Source organism: Theropithecus gelada, chromosome 7b, assembly GCF_003255815.1.
Source record: "Theropithecus gelada isolate Dixy chromosome 7b, Tgel_1.0, whole genome shotgun sequence".
In the NCBI taxonomy this organism is placed as follows: Eukaryota; Metazoa; Chordata; class Mammalia; order Primates; family Cercopithecidae; genus Theropithecus; species Theropithecus gelada.
The window spans coordinates 103333638-103348831 of NC_037675.1; the positions used below are offsets into that span (position 1 = coordinate 103333638).

Sequence of the window (15194 nt, forward strand, 5' to 3'; positions counted from 1 at the left end):
ATCCTTTCCTGAATTATTACATCAAATCATACAGGAATCTGGCGCTATCAGAGCCAGGGTTAAGGCCTAATAGTGTCACTAGTTACTGAGGTTCTTGATTAAGTCACGATACTTTCCTGAATCTCCAAATAAGTTACATTAAAAATGCATTTGATTAAATTACTTATTTTCAAGGGAATTGGAAGAAAGGGACTGTGATTGGTGTTCCGATCTAATCTCCCGAAGATGAAAACACGAATGAAAATGAACATATTTCTCCTTTTATGTTGTTCTTAGTTAAGAGAAATGCTCTGCCGGGAGAAATCTTAAATGACTATCCAATGGGTAGGGTGTTTTAAAGAATCTAATAAATTCAGATACTTTTTCTTTTTACACAAAGTCACAAATGACGTTATGTTGATAAGTGTTTTTATGATTTATCGTAAACATTTAAATTTAAGCCAATGTTAAAGTTGTGATTTTGGGAAATTTTTTACTTATCCTTCCTCTCTTCCCTACTTCCTTCCCTTAAGAACCCCATTCTTATTTTCTCATTTATATCCCAGATGAGGCTATCAGGTATTGAAACTGACCTTTTGAAGACATGTAAACTTTTTGGGGACTGACTTTTCTCATTCAAATAGTCTAATATCAGTGGATATGAACTCTGCATGTTTTTACTTTTAAATCTTACGCATCATTTAAATGTTAACTTTCAAAATATTAATCTTGAATTGTCACATTTTTGTGTGAGTTGGCATTGTCCAATTAAATGAACATAAATTATACTGCCTACATAGATTGGAAAAATATCTTTTGGTGGGCTGTGTATATGCACACGTGTTTATGTAAAACCAAATACCAACTTACAAAAACCAGTTCAGTCTTACAGTCTTGTTTAGTGTAACATACGGGCTGAGACATTTGCTTATTTGAGCCTTTTCACCCTTTATTTGTAAAAAGGAGGAGAGCCCTTAAGTAAAATGTAAACTAAACTTGGAACCCCTAAAATAATTTTGAACACTACTTCACATTTAAATGTTTTTTTTTTTAAAAAAAAGCAAAGTTTAAGAAGCATGTTTGGTAAAGAGTTCTTTGGCAGGAAATGGGGACTTATCAGCCAAGCTAATAGCCTTAGCTATGGCATCCATAGTAACTAACACATGCTGCCGATGTAAATATTTGTTGTCAAGATTTATGCCAGCGAGCAGTGCTGCAGAACCCAGGCAAAGCAGTTCAGGCCAGTGAAATTAAAGCATCAGCCGCCAATGTTTGATTCCTTTTGTATTATCCGGTATTCCAAGCATGACAGCATCATTCATCTCTTCTAGGGTTTTTCAAAATAGTTTAGCCATAAGAAAAATAATCCTGCTGACGAGTTGATGGATGCAGCACACCAGCATGGCACAAGTATACATATGTAACAAACCTGCACGTTATGCACATGTACCCTAGAACTTAAAGTATAATAATAATAAATAAATAAATAAAAGAAAGAAAAAAAAAACTGTTACCGATCACAAAAAAAAAAAAGAAAAAGAAAAATAATCCTAGAGGACCAGTTTACTCGGAGTAATTCGGTACCCCCTCCCCCACAGCATGATAGATACCCAAATGAGAATAGAGAGGCTGTTATTGTTTGTCATTAGCACCCTGGAACCTTTTTCATCTTCAAAGCTCCTTGCAAAAGGGTTCATTAGCCGTCGCCCTCTTTCCTAGGAGACAGTAAACATATATGATTAGTCCTACTTTGACAGTGGTGGAAACCAAAGCAGAGAGGTTCTCCAACTTGCCTGAGGTCCGAGAAGGAGCTGGTGACAGAGACCAGATACCGAACCAGCGCTTGGGTTTTCTGACTCACGGTTCTGGGCTCACCCCTCTCGGAGCATGCACTGAGCCTGCTCTTGCAGGTTTCTTTATCACAGGGATCTATCTACACGGTACTCTCTGCTCTCAGCTTTTTACAGTGGTGTAGAGTGCAGTGCAGCTGAAACCAGGTTAGTTGATCTTATGGTGTCATCTAGAAAAACAAGAGATGCAGATTCTGGGTCACGAAGGTAAGACTGTACTTTGAGGGTTTGTGGTTATGGGTGAAATTAACTTATCTGAGCCTTACATTGTCTCACTAGGCACAGTGCCCACCTGTTCCGTGGCACAGCCCCAGAACTCCTGTTGAAGAAACAGACTCCAGGACTGACTTTCCACTTGATTTTAGGAGCTCGCACATCCCAAGAGATTCATGTTCAAGCTGCATTTTAGACCTAGCTGACAAGGGTATTTTCGTGCTAAACATAAACTTACTATTGGTAAAGATTCTTAATGAGTAATTCTTAGGATTCAGTACAAAATTAGATATATCCTTTTTATTGGTAATGATAGAGCATGGAGTTCTTGCAGGGTGGGGGAGAGAGGCATTCATCCGAAAACTGGCTGTGTTTTAGTGTAAACATTTGTCTACGGGGAAACAGTAGGAAAGCATCAAGAAATACTTCTTGATGTATACAATTGAGGTGTTGTTTACATTGTAGTGAAAGAAAACCTCCGCATGCATGTTCCTGATTTTAATAAAGCTCTGCAGAGATTTCCTTCCTCATTCTTTGCTTTTGACTCTGCGTATGTCCTGTTGCTAATTTAAGTGTTGGTGACCCTATGTCCTTTGTTGTGCCAAACAAGGTTAAAATTAAGACTAAAAAAATTTCTGAGTTCATTTCAAGTGGAAGGACAACATGATACCTAACACAGAAGAGAACAAAATTTAGTTTTGACTTTCTGCCCTATGTCCACCTAAAGCTGTATTTCATTCACTCACTAATATGTAGAAATCAACTGTGCTTAGTGCTAAGAACTGGTCATGTTATAGGTGCTGTGGGTGCGTGTCTGCGCTGGCTTCAGGAGAGAGCAGGCCCTGTGGGGCCCAGCAAGGCCTCCCAGGAGAAGCAGTGCATTAGCTGAAGTTACTAATTGGTGGTTCTAGGATGCAGTTGGGAAGATGGGATGATGTAGCCTGCTGGGGTATGTGTTGGGGGTGGGTGTCGCACTGTGGTGAGAGAAATCCTGGAAAAGGGTGTGTATCAAATAAGTAGCATCCGTTTATGACTGATGAAAGGAGAGCAGCAGAGAGCAGTTAAGTGGAAGGCAGGACACAGCAGCGGTGTCTCGTGCCACCATCTTCGTCACTACACAAGGGGAAGTTGGGCTAAGAATAAATTTGTTTTGGTTCCAGGATGAAACTCAAGAGATACAGAAGAAACTGAAAGTGATACTTTTGGCAGAGAAATAGGATAAGAGAGTTTTCACCGTGTGTGTGTGTGTGTCTTGATGAATGTATTACTTATTTAAAAAATATAAAGAAGTCATAGCATTAAAAGTGGGAGACATATACTGATAATAGAATCCGGGCATTACTATCTTTCTGTGTCTTAGAAGTTACTACTATGATTTTAGCCACTTAACTGGCTAGAACAGTTTTGAAAGGCCAAGATCATGGGTTTAAGATTTGAGACTTGACCAAGAGGTAACTTTCCTAGTCCTTATCATAGAGTGCACGCTCCCAGCCTTTGCCCACCCTGTTTGGGGTGCACACATTCATCAGTGAGGGCAACAGAACACAGCATGCAGGTGGAACTGTGCAGGTCAGTCACCACTCCACCTCCCAGCCAGGGCCTCACTCCGATTCCATCATTTGGATTTTACTGAACTTTCATGTTGGCATTTCATTTAGTTGAATGAACCAGTTTTGTTGTATTTCAGATATTCTCACTGTGTGGTCAGACCTGTTCAGTTTTTGTAGGTGAACGGCAAAGCTGTCAAAACCAGATCTGCTGAAAAACCAAAATGTTCAGTGTCATCTTTGGTAGAGGGGATTATCAGAAACTTCTGGGGCGGGAAGGAAAACTTAAGAAGGAAGTTGGGGAAGATAGGACCTCATGGCTTTGGTTTTTCTGGCGGTCCAAGGGAGGAGGCTTCTGGAGAATTGAGGGGGAACAATAAGTGACAAGCATGAAGAATGAAGAGGGAACTGACCAAGGATCAGTGAGAGTAGGAGGTGGCCCAGAGGGCGTGGTCAGAGGTGGCTATCACGGCTATCACAGCAAAGTCTTTACTCCGAGAACCAAGTCTTTATCATATATATGTTTTGCAGATATTTTTCTCATACTGTGGGTTGTCTTTTTCACTGTCTTGGTGGTATCATTTGCAGCACACGTTTTTAATTTAGAGGAAGACCAGTTTATCTTGGTTTGTCTTCTGTCTCCTATGCTTACAGTGTCATAGCTATGAAACCATTGTTGAATCCAGATTTGCTCTTATACATTCTTCTAAGAGTTTTTTAATATTAGCTCTCTTACATTTTGGTCTTTGTTCCATTTCATGTTAGTCTTTATATAGGGTGTGAGGTAAGGGTCCAACTTCATTTATTTGCATGTGAATATCCAGTTTTCCCAGCACCGTTGATTGAAAAAACTATTATTTCCCCTATTGAATGGGTTTGGCATACTTGTTGAAAATCAGTGGACCATAAATAGGGTTTATTTCTGGATTCTCTATTCCATTGGTCTGTATGTCTATCCTTATGTCTGTACCACACTGTCTTGATTACTATAGCTCTGTTGTAAGGTTTAAAATCAGGAAGTGTGAACTCTCCAACTTTGTTCTTTTTTTCAAAATTGTTTTGGTATTTTGGGTCCCTTTTGGTATATTGGGTCCATTTTACTCAGTGGTGTAACGATATGTGCATTTCCATATGAATTTTAGGATCAGCTTAGCAATGTTCCTTGTCTCTTTCTCTTAATTCTGTAGCCTTTCCTGGGTTAGAATCAGATTAGGACAGTGCTCCCTGGAATCTGCCCAGTAGCTGCTCTGACTGTGAGTAGAGAACCCGTGGGCCATCTGGGCACTTAATCTGAAATGGTCCATGAGGAATCCCTAAAATGTTTAAGTTTCTGAAATCCCTGGTTTTATTGTAAAAAGCTATTTGAATTTAGTATTCTGTTTCATGATTATTATAGTTAAGTGTAAAAATGTGTAATTTTTTTTTTCTTTTTGTTTTTTTGTTTGTTTGTTTGAGAGGGAGTCTTGCTCTGTCACCCAGGCTGGAGTGCAGTGGAGTGATCTCGTCTCACTGCAGCCTGTGCCTCCCGGGTTCAAGCGATTCTTGTGTCTCAGCCTCCCTAGTATTTAGGATTACAGGTGTGTGCCACCACACCCTGCTAATTTTTGTGTTTTTAGTAGACACAGGGTTCTGCCATGTTGGCCAGGCTGGTCTCGAACTCGTGACCTGAAGTAACCTGCCCGCCTTGACCTCCCAAAGTGCTGGGATTACAGGCTTAAGCCACCACACCCAGCCTTATTTAACATTTTTCAACTGCATGGAAAACTGATATTCTAGGATGTATATTGAGTTTATCCTGTGGCTTTATGCATCCTCCGGAATGCATACCCCAGCATAAAAGGCCAAGTTAGGGAGAAACCTGCCTGCTGGAGTTCTTGGATTTATAAAAGTTCTTTCCTTGACTGTCTGCCTTCTGACCTCTCCAGACCATAGCTAGCAGAGCCAAACTAAAGGGCAGAGACGACACGGATCTGCTGCCATCTGCACTGGGCAAGATGGCCTCACCTGACTCACAGCTGTTGCTTTCTCTCTCAAAGCCACTGTCTTTTTCTGCTGATTCTTAAAACAGAGTTGGATCTTGTCAATTTTGGCCATCAAAAAGATTGAACTCTTGCAGGATTAAATCCATTATGTTCCTAAATTACCTTGTTTTGGGAAATCAGTTCTCGGCCGTAAGTGCAGGCTCAGGTGCGCTGAGGAGGGCACCCCAGGCGCCTGTGGTGCTCTGTGACAGGACTTACCTGTCAAAGGCAAAAATAAGGGTGATGTCGTGTGAGTTTTCCATTAAGCTAAATTTATTCAATGTACAGGACTATCTTTTATTCCGAAATTGTCTTCTTGTTCCCCATAACCTTGGAAGTGAGATACTGTCTTTTTCAGTATTGAAATGTCTTTTCTGTAGGATTTTTTTTTTTTTAAACGGATCTTATTTGTGGTTAGGATGACAACCCAGCATCAGTCCTCAGGATTCTTTATGAAATGTTCCCCGTCTGTGAAATTCTAACTCTAGAATTTCAGTTTAGACCGCAAATCCCAGATTTGTACCTCATTTACATTTGTAGTAACCACATCATATTTCAAATGATTTGTGTAACCTAAAAGCCCATTTTTTTATTCTTTTCACATGAAATGTCCAGAATGGGCAAATCCATAGAAACAGAAAGCAGATCAGAGGTTGCCAGGGGCTGTGGAGAGGGAGGAAGGGGGAGTAATTACCTACAGGGACGGGGAGTTCGTCTGGGATCGTGAAAAAGTTTTGAAACTCGACAGAGGGCTGATCGCACAACATTGTAAATGCACTAAATGCCCCGGAAGTGTACTTGAAATGGTTCATTATATGTTATGTAAATTTTCAATTTTTTTGTAAAGCCCATTTTATTCAGTGGATTAATGATATATAAGAAGACTGGAAGGTGTAGGGGGAGTGTTGTATTCAGAGGATATACATCAAGGCAAGGATACTCTGTATGCTTGTACACACACACAAATACATATACACAAAGAACATACCTATTATTAATTTATGTTTCTAAGTATGATCATTAGAAGCTGATTAGGTAAATAAACTTTCTGCTTTGGGACAAGCAGAAAGATTTAACACTTAAATGAAATTCACAGATATTCTTTTTTTTTGTTTTTTTAGACAGTGGCTCACTCTGCCTCCCAGGCTGAAGTGCAGTGACACGATCTCGGCTCACTGCAACCTCCACATCCTGGGTTCAAGCGATTCTCTTGCCTCAGCCTCCCAAGCAGCTGAGACTACAGGCGTACGCCACCACACCTGGCTAATTTTTTGTATTTGTAGTAGAGATGGGGTTTCACTATGCTAGCCAGGCTGTTCTCGAATTCTGGCCTCAAGTGATCCACCCGCCTCAGCTTCTCAAAGTGCTGGGAGTACAGGCGCAAGCCACTGTGGCCTCAAAAGATACTCTTTATCTTACCTCAGAAGCTATGTTTTTCAACCTTTCACACTGGAAAGTTGAAGTTGTGAAAATATCTTCAGGATAAATCTGAATTGTGTTTCTTTTATTGCTGAGTCTGGTCGATGTGTTCCTGGTATTTAGTGGAACTCCGATCAACACAGGCTGAAGTTAGTCAGTGGGGTTCTCTCTGTGGGGTTCTAACCTTGAAATAGGAGCATGAGACTTGCCTTCCCCTTCTCCATTCCTCCAAGAAAGAGAAAGGAAAGGAAGAGAAAATAAAAAGCAACCCTGTATTATTTTTAAGTTTAGTACAACATCTTTTTAACTCTTTTCTCTCCCTCTCCTGCTTCCTTCTTCAATCTCCAGCTACCATTCATTTCCCGATTTCGTTTATAGCTCTTACCAGGCAAGAAGGCCAAGCAGAAGGAACCTACATCAGGGAAGTGCCGGGCCAGGGGCCCCACCTGGACTTGGGGTTCTGGGCAGCCTGAACACAGATTTCTTAGTTTCCTGAAGTAATTGAGCTTGTTGCCTTAATTTCAGTTAAAATACTGATTGTGCTTAATTTTAACTGAGCATGAAGACCTCTTATAATATTCCATAAGGCTGGATATTTTTTTGAGGAAGACGATTTTTCCTCTTAACCTTGCCTCTGTGTGTGTGTGTGTTTGGTCAGTGTTTAGACAGTTTTCCATGCACGGACCCTGATCACAGCGGGAGCAGGCAACGCGAGATGCCCCTCATCAGACATCCAGCTCCACATGGTGGCCTTCCTGCCCGCAGGTCATCCTTACGCAGTGCCTTCAAATTGAGTGTCTTCAAAGGTGCTGCTTAGTCTCAGTTTGGTTGTTCTATTACTGTCGTATTTTTCTTTTTTGCAGTATTGAAATGTTACTCGTAGGGACCGAACACTGGTTTTAGTGTCCATAGCGGCAAAAAAAAAAAAAAAAAAAAAAAAAATTTTTTTTCAAAACTTGTTTCTATTTGGTCCTCTGTGACCCAAGTTATTGCTTAGCTTTCTTTCCTGGTAAGAGCCAGAAACGAGATTAGGACGTGAATGGTATTTTCTGAACCCTCAGAGTGTGCACAATACCATTTTGTAAAGAAAAGCATCTATATTGAAAGTAGATCTAAATAATTCCTAAAAATGCCAAATTGTTCTCCCATTCATTTTTCAAGACTTAAATATGTTCTAATCCATAGGAGAATGAGAGTTTCCAAGTTCATTAATTCGGGTTCCTGTTACCAACTCATATTTTACAGCCCATATAAAGTTTTATTTCAGTGAAACTTTTAGTTATCACAAGTAGAACTTGGGAACTCTACACTGCTGTCTCCAGACAAGACACAGGGTTTCACTTACATTAACAAAGGATGATCCATTCAGAATTGCAAACAAATGCTACATTGTACCCTTGGTAATTGTGACCCGATTCAGTCCTGCTTTGAGGCTGACGACAGCCAAGTGTTGGCCCAAGTCAGCATAAATCAGAGCAACAGAAAATCCACCCGAGGTAGGGCCCCGGATTGGATATGCTTTGGACAACAGGTCCCCAGCCTGCACCTGAATGAATCCTGAGGCAGGCTTCTGTCTCTGCTCTAAACACTCATCCTGAAGTGTATCTGGACCATTTTAAGTACCATTCTAGCAGTGGTACTTAGTTATAATTAATATAAACATGTCATTCTATTAAAAGAAACCTGCAGCTTCTGTTAAGTTGGGTCAAATATAAGATACTGGGGTTTAAAGATGTAAATTGAAAATTCAGTTTCGGCCGGGCGCGGTGGCTCATGCCTGTAATCCCAGCACTTTGGGAGGCTGAGGCGGGCAGATCATGAGGTCAGGAGATGGAGAGCATCCTGGCTAACACAGTGAAACCCTGTCTCTACTAAAAATACAAAAAAATTAGCCAGGCGTGGTGGTGGGCGCCTGTAGTCCCAGCTTCTGGGGAGACTGAGGCAGGAGAATGGCATGAACCCAGGAGGCGGCGGAGTTTGCAGTGAGCAGAGATCGCGCCACTGCACTCCAGCCTGGGCGACAGAGTAAGACTCCGTCTCAAAAAAAAAAAAAAAGGCCGGGCGCGGTGGCTCAAGCCTGTAATCCCAGCACTTTGGGAGGCCGAGACGGGCGGATCACGAGGTCAGGAGATCGAGACCATCCTGGCTGACATGGTGAAACCCCGTCTCTACTAAAAAAAAAAGACAGAAAACTAGCCGGGCGAGGTGGCGGGCGCCTGTAGTCCCAGCTGCTCGGGAGGCTGAGGCAGGAGAATGGCGTGAACCCAGGAGGCGGAGCTTGCAGTGAGCTGAGATCCGGCCACTGCACTCCAGCCTGGGCGGCAGAGCGAGACTCCTCCTCAAAAAAAAAAAAAAAAAATTCAGTTTCATCCAGCAAGGAATACAGAGAAGCAGCAATAGTACCTGCCTGCCCTCAGGGAGCTTGCAGTCTAAGAGAACATAAATATATATAATTTAAAGTAAAATGGAAGTGTCATTAAGGGGGCAAGAGGATGCAAAGATTGCCTTCAGTTAGAGTGATAAGTACATTACCATCACAGCAGCATTTGCAGGTATTGGGGCTTTATTGTAAGTTTCTTCATTCAGCAAACACTTCCGAGCACTTTTGTGTCTGATCCTGTTATAGCTGGTGGAAAATTGTAGACTAACAACCCATGTGCAAATGACAACATCGTGTGTCATGTGCAGGGCTGGCAGCTACGCGGGGACATTAACAGAGCCCAGCAGAAGGGCACCTCACTCCACACCTGGGGAGAAAAGAGGTGTGCTGACTTTTGTTTGTTTATTTGTGCTTGTTTTACCATAAATGAAATATGAGCCTTCTTAATATGTTATCTGTGATATGTTGGCATAGATATCTTAATGTATAAAACATGCTTATATTTATGTATGACATTATGTTTATTTTTGGCTACATCCAGAAAACAATTTGATAAGGCTTAAGCTATTAAAATATGTGCAACAGTGTGTTAAAGGAAACAAAATAACTAGAAGCCAGTTAGGAGGACCAGTTCAACTTTTGAATGGGGCTATTCAACAGTTTCAGAAATTTTTTTTACGCTACTAATGGGCCAATGGGCATAGCATCTTTTTAAGCTTCCTTCCAGTTAGTGGTACTAAAACCATTGCAGATGCATAAAGGAAGATGCTTATCATCCTGTCTAGTTGTAAGATGGGGTACTACTCCTTATCGTAGTACATTCCTTAAATAAGTACAAGAATTACAGTTGACCCCTGAACATCACAAGTTTGAACTGCACAGGTCCACTTATATGTGGGTTTTTTTCAACCAAATGCAGATTGCAAATGCACAAGATTCAAGACCTATGTATACAGAGGGCCAACTTTTCATACGCACGGGTTCTGCGGGCCGACTGTGGGACTTGAATATGCGTGGATTTGGGTAAGCGTGGTGGTCCTAGAACCAATCCCCCACATGGACCGCTGTGGTCTGTTACTTACATTGGCTTTAAAGTTGAGTTTAACTTGTCCAAAGACATTCTTATTTAAGCAGCAATATTATGATACAGCTTTGAAGGCAAAACTTAAAAGAACCCATGGATAGCCTTGGATCCATGGAAATATTCTAATCCTGGGCTTCTAAATAGTATTGCATGTATAGAACAAAAGACTAGCAGGGGATTAGCAAAGGCTGAGAGCAAGTGGTCTGTCTGTCCTCATAATGAAAAGGAGCAGAACAGAACAACAGAGGTAGAGTGATTCTCCTGCTCCTCATTCAGGTACTCATTGGAGATTTGTTGAGCAATAATAGTCAACATAGAAATCTACAGCTTATGCCAAGTAGAGGATTTCTTGTTATCTTCTTTCTTTATGCTGTGGGAGAGCCCAGGATTCCTCCAAGTACAGCAAGTGCACACCACTACTTACGGCAGTTATTTTAAGTGATTCAGAGTTGAGTATTATTTTACTTTAATAATTATGTATCGATGAATGTGAAACTATATAATTAGCACATCAAATCCATGGTTTCTTGAATTACTGTTGCTTAGGACAGGTCTTAGTAAAAAAGTGTATCCATTTAAAGCAAAATACCAAGTAAATAAAAGCATGACTGTACACGGATTTGTGACGATCTTGAAGGTGTTCATGCAGGACTGAAGTACGAGAAACCTCAGGGTGGGTGACTCTGGGCACCACCTGAGGAGTCTGTTCTGAAGACGCCTTCCCATCTCTTTCCTGGGTTACAAGCAGTGGAGACACACTTGGGCTTGCTTTGATGAACACAAGTGTTTTTAAGGCACAGTCATGGAGGGACTCCACACAGAGGAGCAGGGTGGAGCTGGACTGTGGAGCCAGAAGGGTCCAGACTCCAGCAGCGTGAGTGACCCTCTGTGTCCTCGTCCACCCCGCCACTCCCAGTCTCTGCGTGTCATGCCCCTTCTTCCCCACACTTTACCGTGTAATTTCTCTGCATGCTCTTTTGCTTTTACTCAGGGACATAATACAGTTAGCAGTGTGGGACCTCCAGCAAGTATTGAACTGTTGAGTAGCTGTTCTTCATTTGTAAAATGGGAGTGATAACGGTTTCTCTCTCACAGGACAGTTGTGGATGGGCAGGGAGGCTGGGGTGTGAACACTTGGCACAGCATCTGAAACGTGCTGGAATCAGTCATGTCCACCCTGGCAGTGATTAGAGCTGCCTGATTCTTCTCATGTTCCATCTAGTGAAAAGTCGTTGGTAGGTTCAATTTTCAGGAGAAAAACGTTGACTTGGTCAAAACATTGTCCTTGATCAAGTTGTTTACTCTTGCTCCAAGCCGCCCTGGAGTGTGGTCCAGGAAAAACATGGGCGCCTAGGTCCGCCCCTTGGCCAGCCGTGGCCAGAGGCCACCAGTGCTGCTGTTCACATGGCCAGTGTCAGGGTTTTAATTCAAGGTGGAGCCTCCCAGCCATTCTGGTAATGAGGAGTCTTGCCTGATATGTCTTGGCCAGCTCTGATTGGTCAGATGTTTGAAGAAGATAGGGTTGCCAAAGATTCCTAGACTCTCCAAGTTTGGCAGAAGTTGGTAGAGGATCACACAGTTACCTAAAATGATTGGTTTAATTATATGGTTTGATCATTCTTCAGAAACCACCACCTTGGGTCAACCATTGTTCTTAATTTTCCCTTCATTTTTTGCTCTTGTTGTCTGGCCCCAAAGACACGCCCCCTTGCGATTTTGTAAAGGATGCATTTCGTTGGGTTCCATTTTGAGAGGACACAGTTTGAGGGAGCATGTGGACCTAAACTTGAGTTCCACCACCCCCAGCCAGATGAATTGCCGAGTTAGTTCACTGTTCCAAAACTGTTTTTTCAAGGCATTGTGGTAACAGGCCATGTGAAATTCCCTAACATGACTAGGGGTTTTCACTTCCCGGCTTTATTGAATCAAAGGGGTTTTTTTTGGCATTTTGTGTTTTTGAGACAGAGTCTCACTCTGTCATCCAGGCTGGAATGTAGTGGTGCGATCTCAGCTCACTGTAACCTCCGCCTCCCAGATTCAAGTGATTCTCCTGCCACAGCCTCCCATGTAGCTGGGATTACAGGCAGCCGCCACCACGCTCGGCTAACTTGTATTTTTGTAGAGACAGGGTTTCACCATGTTGGTCAGACTGGTCTCAAAACTCCTGACCTCAAGTAATCCACCTGACTCAGCCTCCCGAAGTGCTGGGATTATGAGCGTCAGCCACCACACCCAGTCTGAATCAAAGTTTTAACATTTGTCCCTTCCTCTGGGTGGCAAACATGATCCAGTCAGGACAGATTATATCCCATGTGAAGAGTCACCCTAAGAATTTGAGCGGGGCATGCTGTGTGGTTACTTGGACTCCAGACCCTTGTCTGCAGAACTGGTGGGACCTTGACCTGGTCCTGTTCTCCTGTCTGCACACGCAGGCCATTGAGGTGCTGAGGCTGCAGCAGTGACGGCAGCACTGAGGGTCAGCTTCAGGGGGACGGTCTTCAAGCCAAACAAAAAGTCTTCTAAAAAAATGGAACTAAAGATGGTCCCTTGATGTGGCGTCTCAGTACAGCTGCTGAGGTATCTCACAAGGCCACCAGCAAGTTAATCTGAGGAGGCATTTTCCTCTTGCAATCAGGAGGCTGTTCCAGCAGAAATGGCTCAAGGAGAAATTCTCCTCCCAGACTCAGTGTCTAGGGGGTGACATTTCACTGGCTCATTGCCAGCCCCGGCCTCCAAATCTCTGTAAATTATGAGATCATAGAATGCATGCTTAAAGCCCCAGGCCTGTCAAGTTGCTTGGAGATACTCATACTGAGGATTTATTAAGATATTAATTTGGTTATCAGGAGTCTGGATGGGGATGAGAGGAGGGGATCTTTATTACATGCTGGGAAAGTCAGAAATCAGCTCTAATTGCTACTACTCTTTCCTCTCCCAAGATGAGTTTGCCAAAAAGCTGTGAGAAAAAGTCCTCAAATCTCAGAGATTGACTTGGTACTTGATGATACCCAGCTCGCTGGTGGGCCTGTGGCTACAGAGCCTCAGAGGAAGGTGAGAAGCTCTGGCCAGAGTCCTGCTTTGCTCCGCCTACTTGCCAGGGGCTTGGAGAAGTGTTTTGTTTTGTTTTGTTTTGTTTTGTTTACTTTTTGGGAGTGTATTCAAAGCATATTCACAGTAAGGAAAAAAAAAATGCAGCCTGTGTCTTTAGGGACTGGGAGTCTCTGATTCCAGCACAGCCAACTGCCCAGCAACCCTAGAACTGGTAGGCTGACACTGGGCTGCTCCTCACGGTGGTGGGAGCATGGGCTGCTCAGCTGGGGCCATCTAAGGAAGCAAAGATGTGGTGCTGTCCTGCGGCTGGGGGAGCGGGATGAACTGGGATAAGGGAAGCCCAGGGCAGGGTGTTGGCACAGAGCTGGGGGGTGAATCACACCGAGGAACTGATGTGGCCTGAACTCCACAGTGACTGCCACCTGGGAACGCAGTTTACAGTCAGCGAGTGCTCAGGAGAACTCAGTAGAGGGGAACGTCGATGATTTAGGTATTTGGTTGGTGATCATGTTATCAAGTCAGATTTGCAGTTAAGGTGGTGTCCCAGACGTTTGTTCAGAGGGCTCCTTCCCACTTCTCATCTGTAATACCGGCTAGTGGGAAACCTGGCCCATGTCAGATTTGTATTAGGAACCATTGATTTCAATTCACGGGCTTTTTCCATTGAGGAATTTAAAGGTCTTAGAAGTAATATTCTCGTTAAGGCATCTGAGGTCTCCCAGGACAGACACAGTCTTCATCTTGACCAGGAATGATGAGACCATCTTCTCCCCATAAGGGACCAGTAGCATGTGTGGGACCACCCTGCCTACACAGGTGTCCCCTCATGGGGTGCCCCTTGCCCATGCAGGTCACCAGGTGCTCTAGCCGCCCTGCCTGGGCTCAGGCATCAGCACTGTCCCATCTGAGGTGTTGCCTTAACCTCTCGGTAGACCTCTGTCCTTGTCTGTCTAATGGGGATGATGGTAGCCCCTCTGTGTGTTCTTACTAGGATTAGTGGACTGAGAAAAGTTACGGTAATATATTACCAGCATGTAGAGAATACCCAATAATGATGAACTATTAGTATTCCTTAAAAGAATTAAAAGTGAAAATAGTAGGAAACATTAGTAAGATAAAATACAACGGGAAACTAATTTTTTTTAATTACTTAAGGAAATTCTTCAATCCACAAGGAACAGTAAGAAAGTTAGATTTCCTAGCAGCTGAAAGGTCTTTTGCAGTTGAGGCTATAAAGCTGGGCAGGGTTTCAGCTGAGCTAAGGTTGGAAGTCCCTGACCTTCGACTGTGGCCACCTGCGGAGCAGCAGGGAGAGCATACCCAAGCTCAGGCGAGACCCCAGCAGCCCCCAGGGCATGGACGGAGCTGCCAGCCTTCTCTCCCTTGCCCTTCTCTCTCTACTCCCGACCTGCCAACCTTAGCCTAAAATCAGAGCTACTAGACTCACACACACTGTTGTAACTGGTTTTGTATTGTAAATGAGTCATTCTGTTATTTTGGAAACTTACGTCTCATGCCAGGATCTGCAGATAGTTCTTTTTCAAAATACTGTTTAGACAAAATAAATTCCTTTATATATAATATCCCTACTTTAAATGCCTGGGGTGTTGCATGCATTTTTCTAGGCTAGCAATGCTTAAAAGATGATTT

At 43.0% G+C, this 15194-nt stretch overlaps 1 protein-coding gene across 8 annotated transcripts in view; it reads left to right on the plus strand.

Annotated features, from left to right (window-relative positions):
• The window catches only part of PPP2R5C (protein phosphatase 2 regulatory subunit B'gamma), a 169182-nt gene that overhangs the window by 61857 nt on the left and 92131 nt on the right, over window positions 1–15194 (plus strand). Inside the window, exon 2 of one of the 8 annotated variants that reach the window (XM_025391327.1) lies at window positions 10329–10432. The exons of the other annotated variants lie outside the window; for them this stretch is intronic. The gene's annotated coding sequence lies outside the window, so the exon portion shown is untranslated. The remainder of the gene's footprint in view (window positions 1–10328; window positions 10433–15194) is intronic. 8 annotated transcript variants of the gene reach the window in all.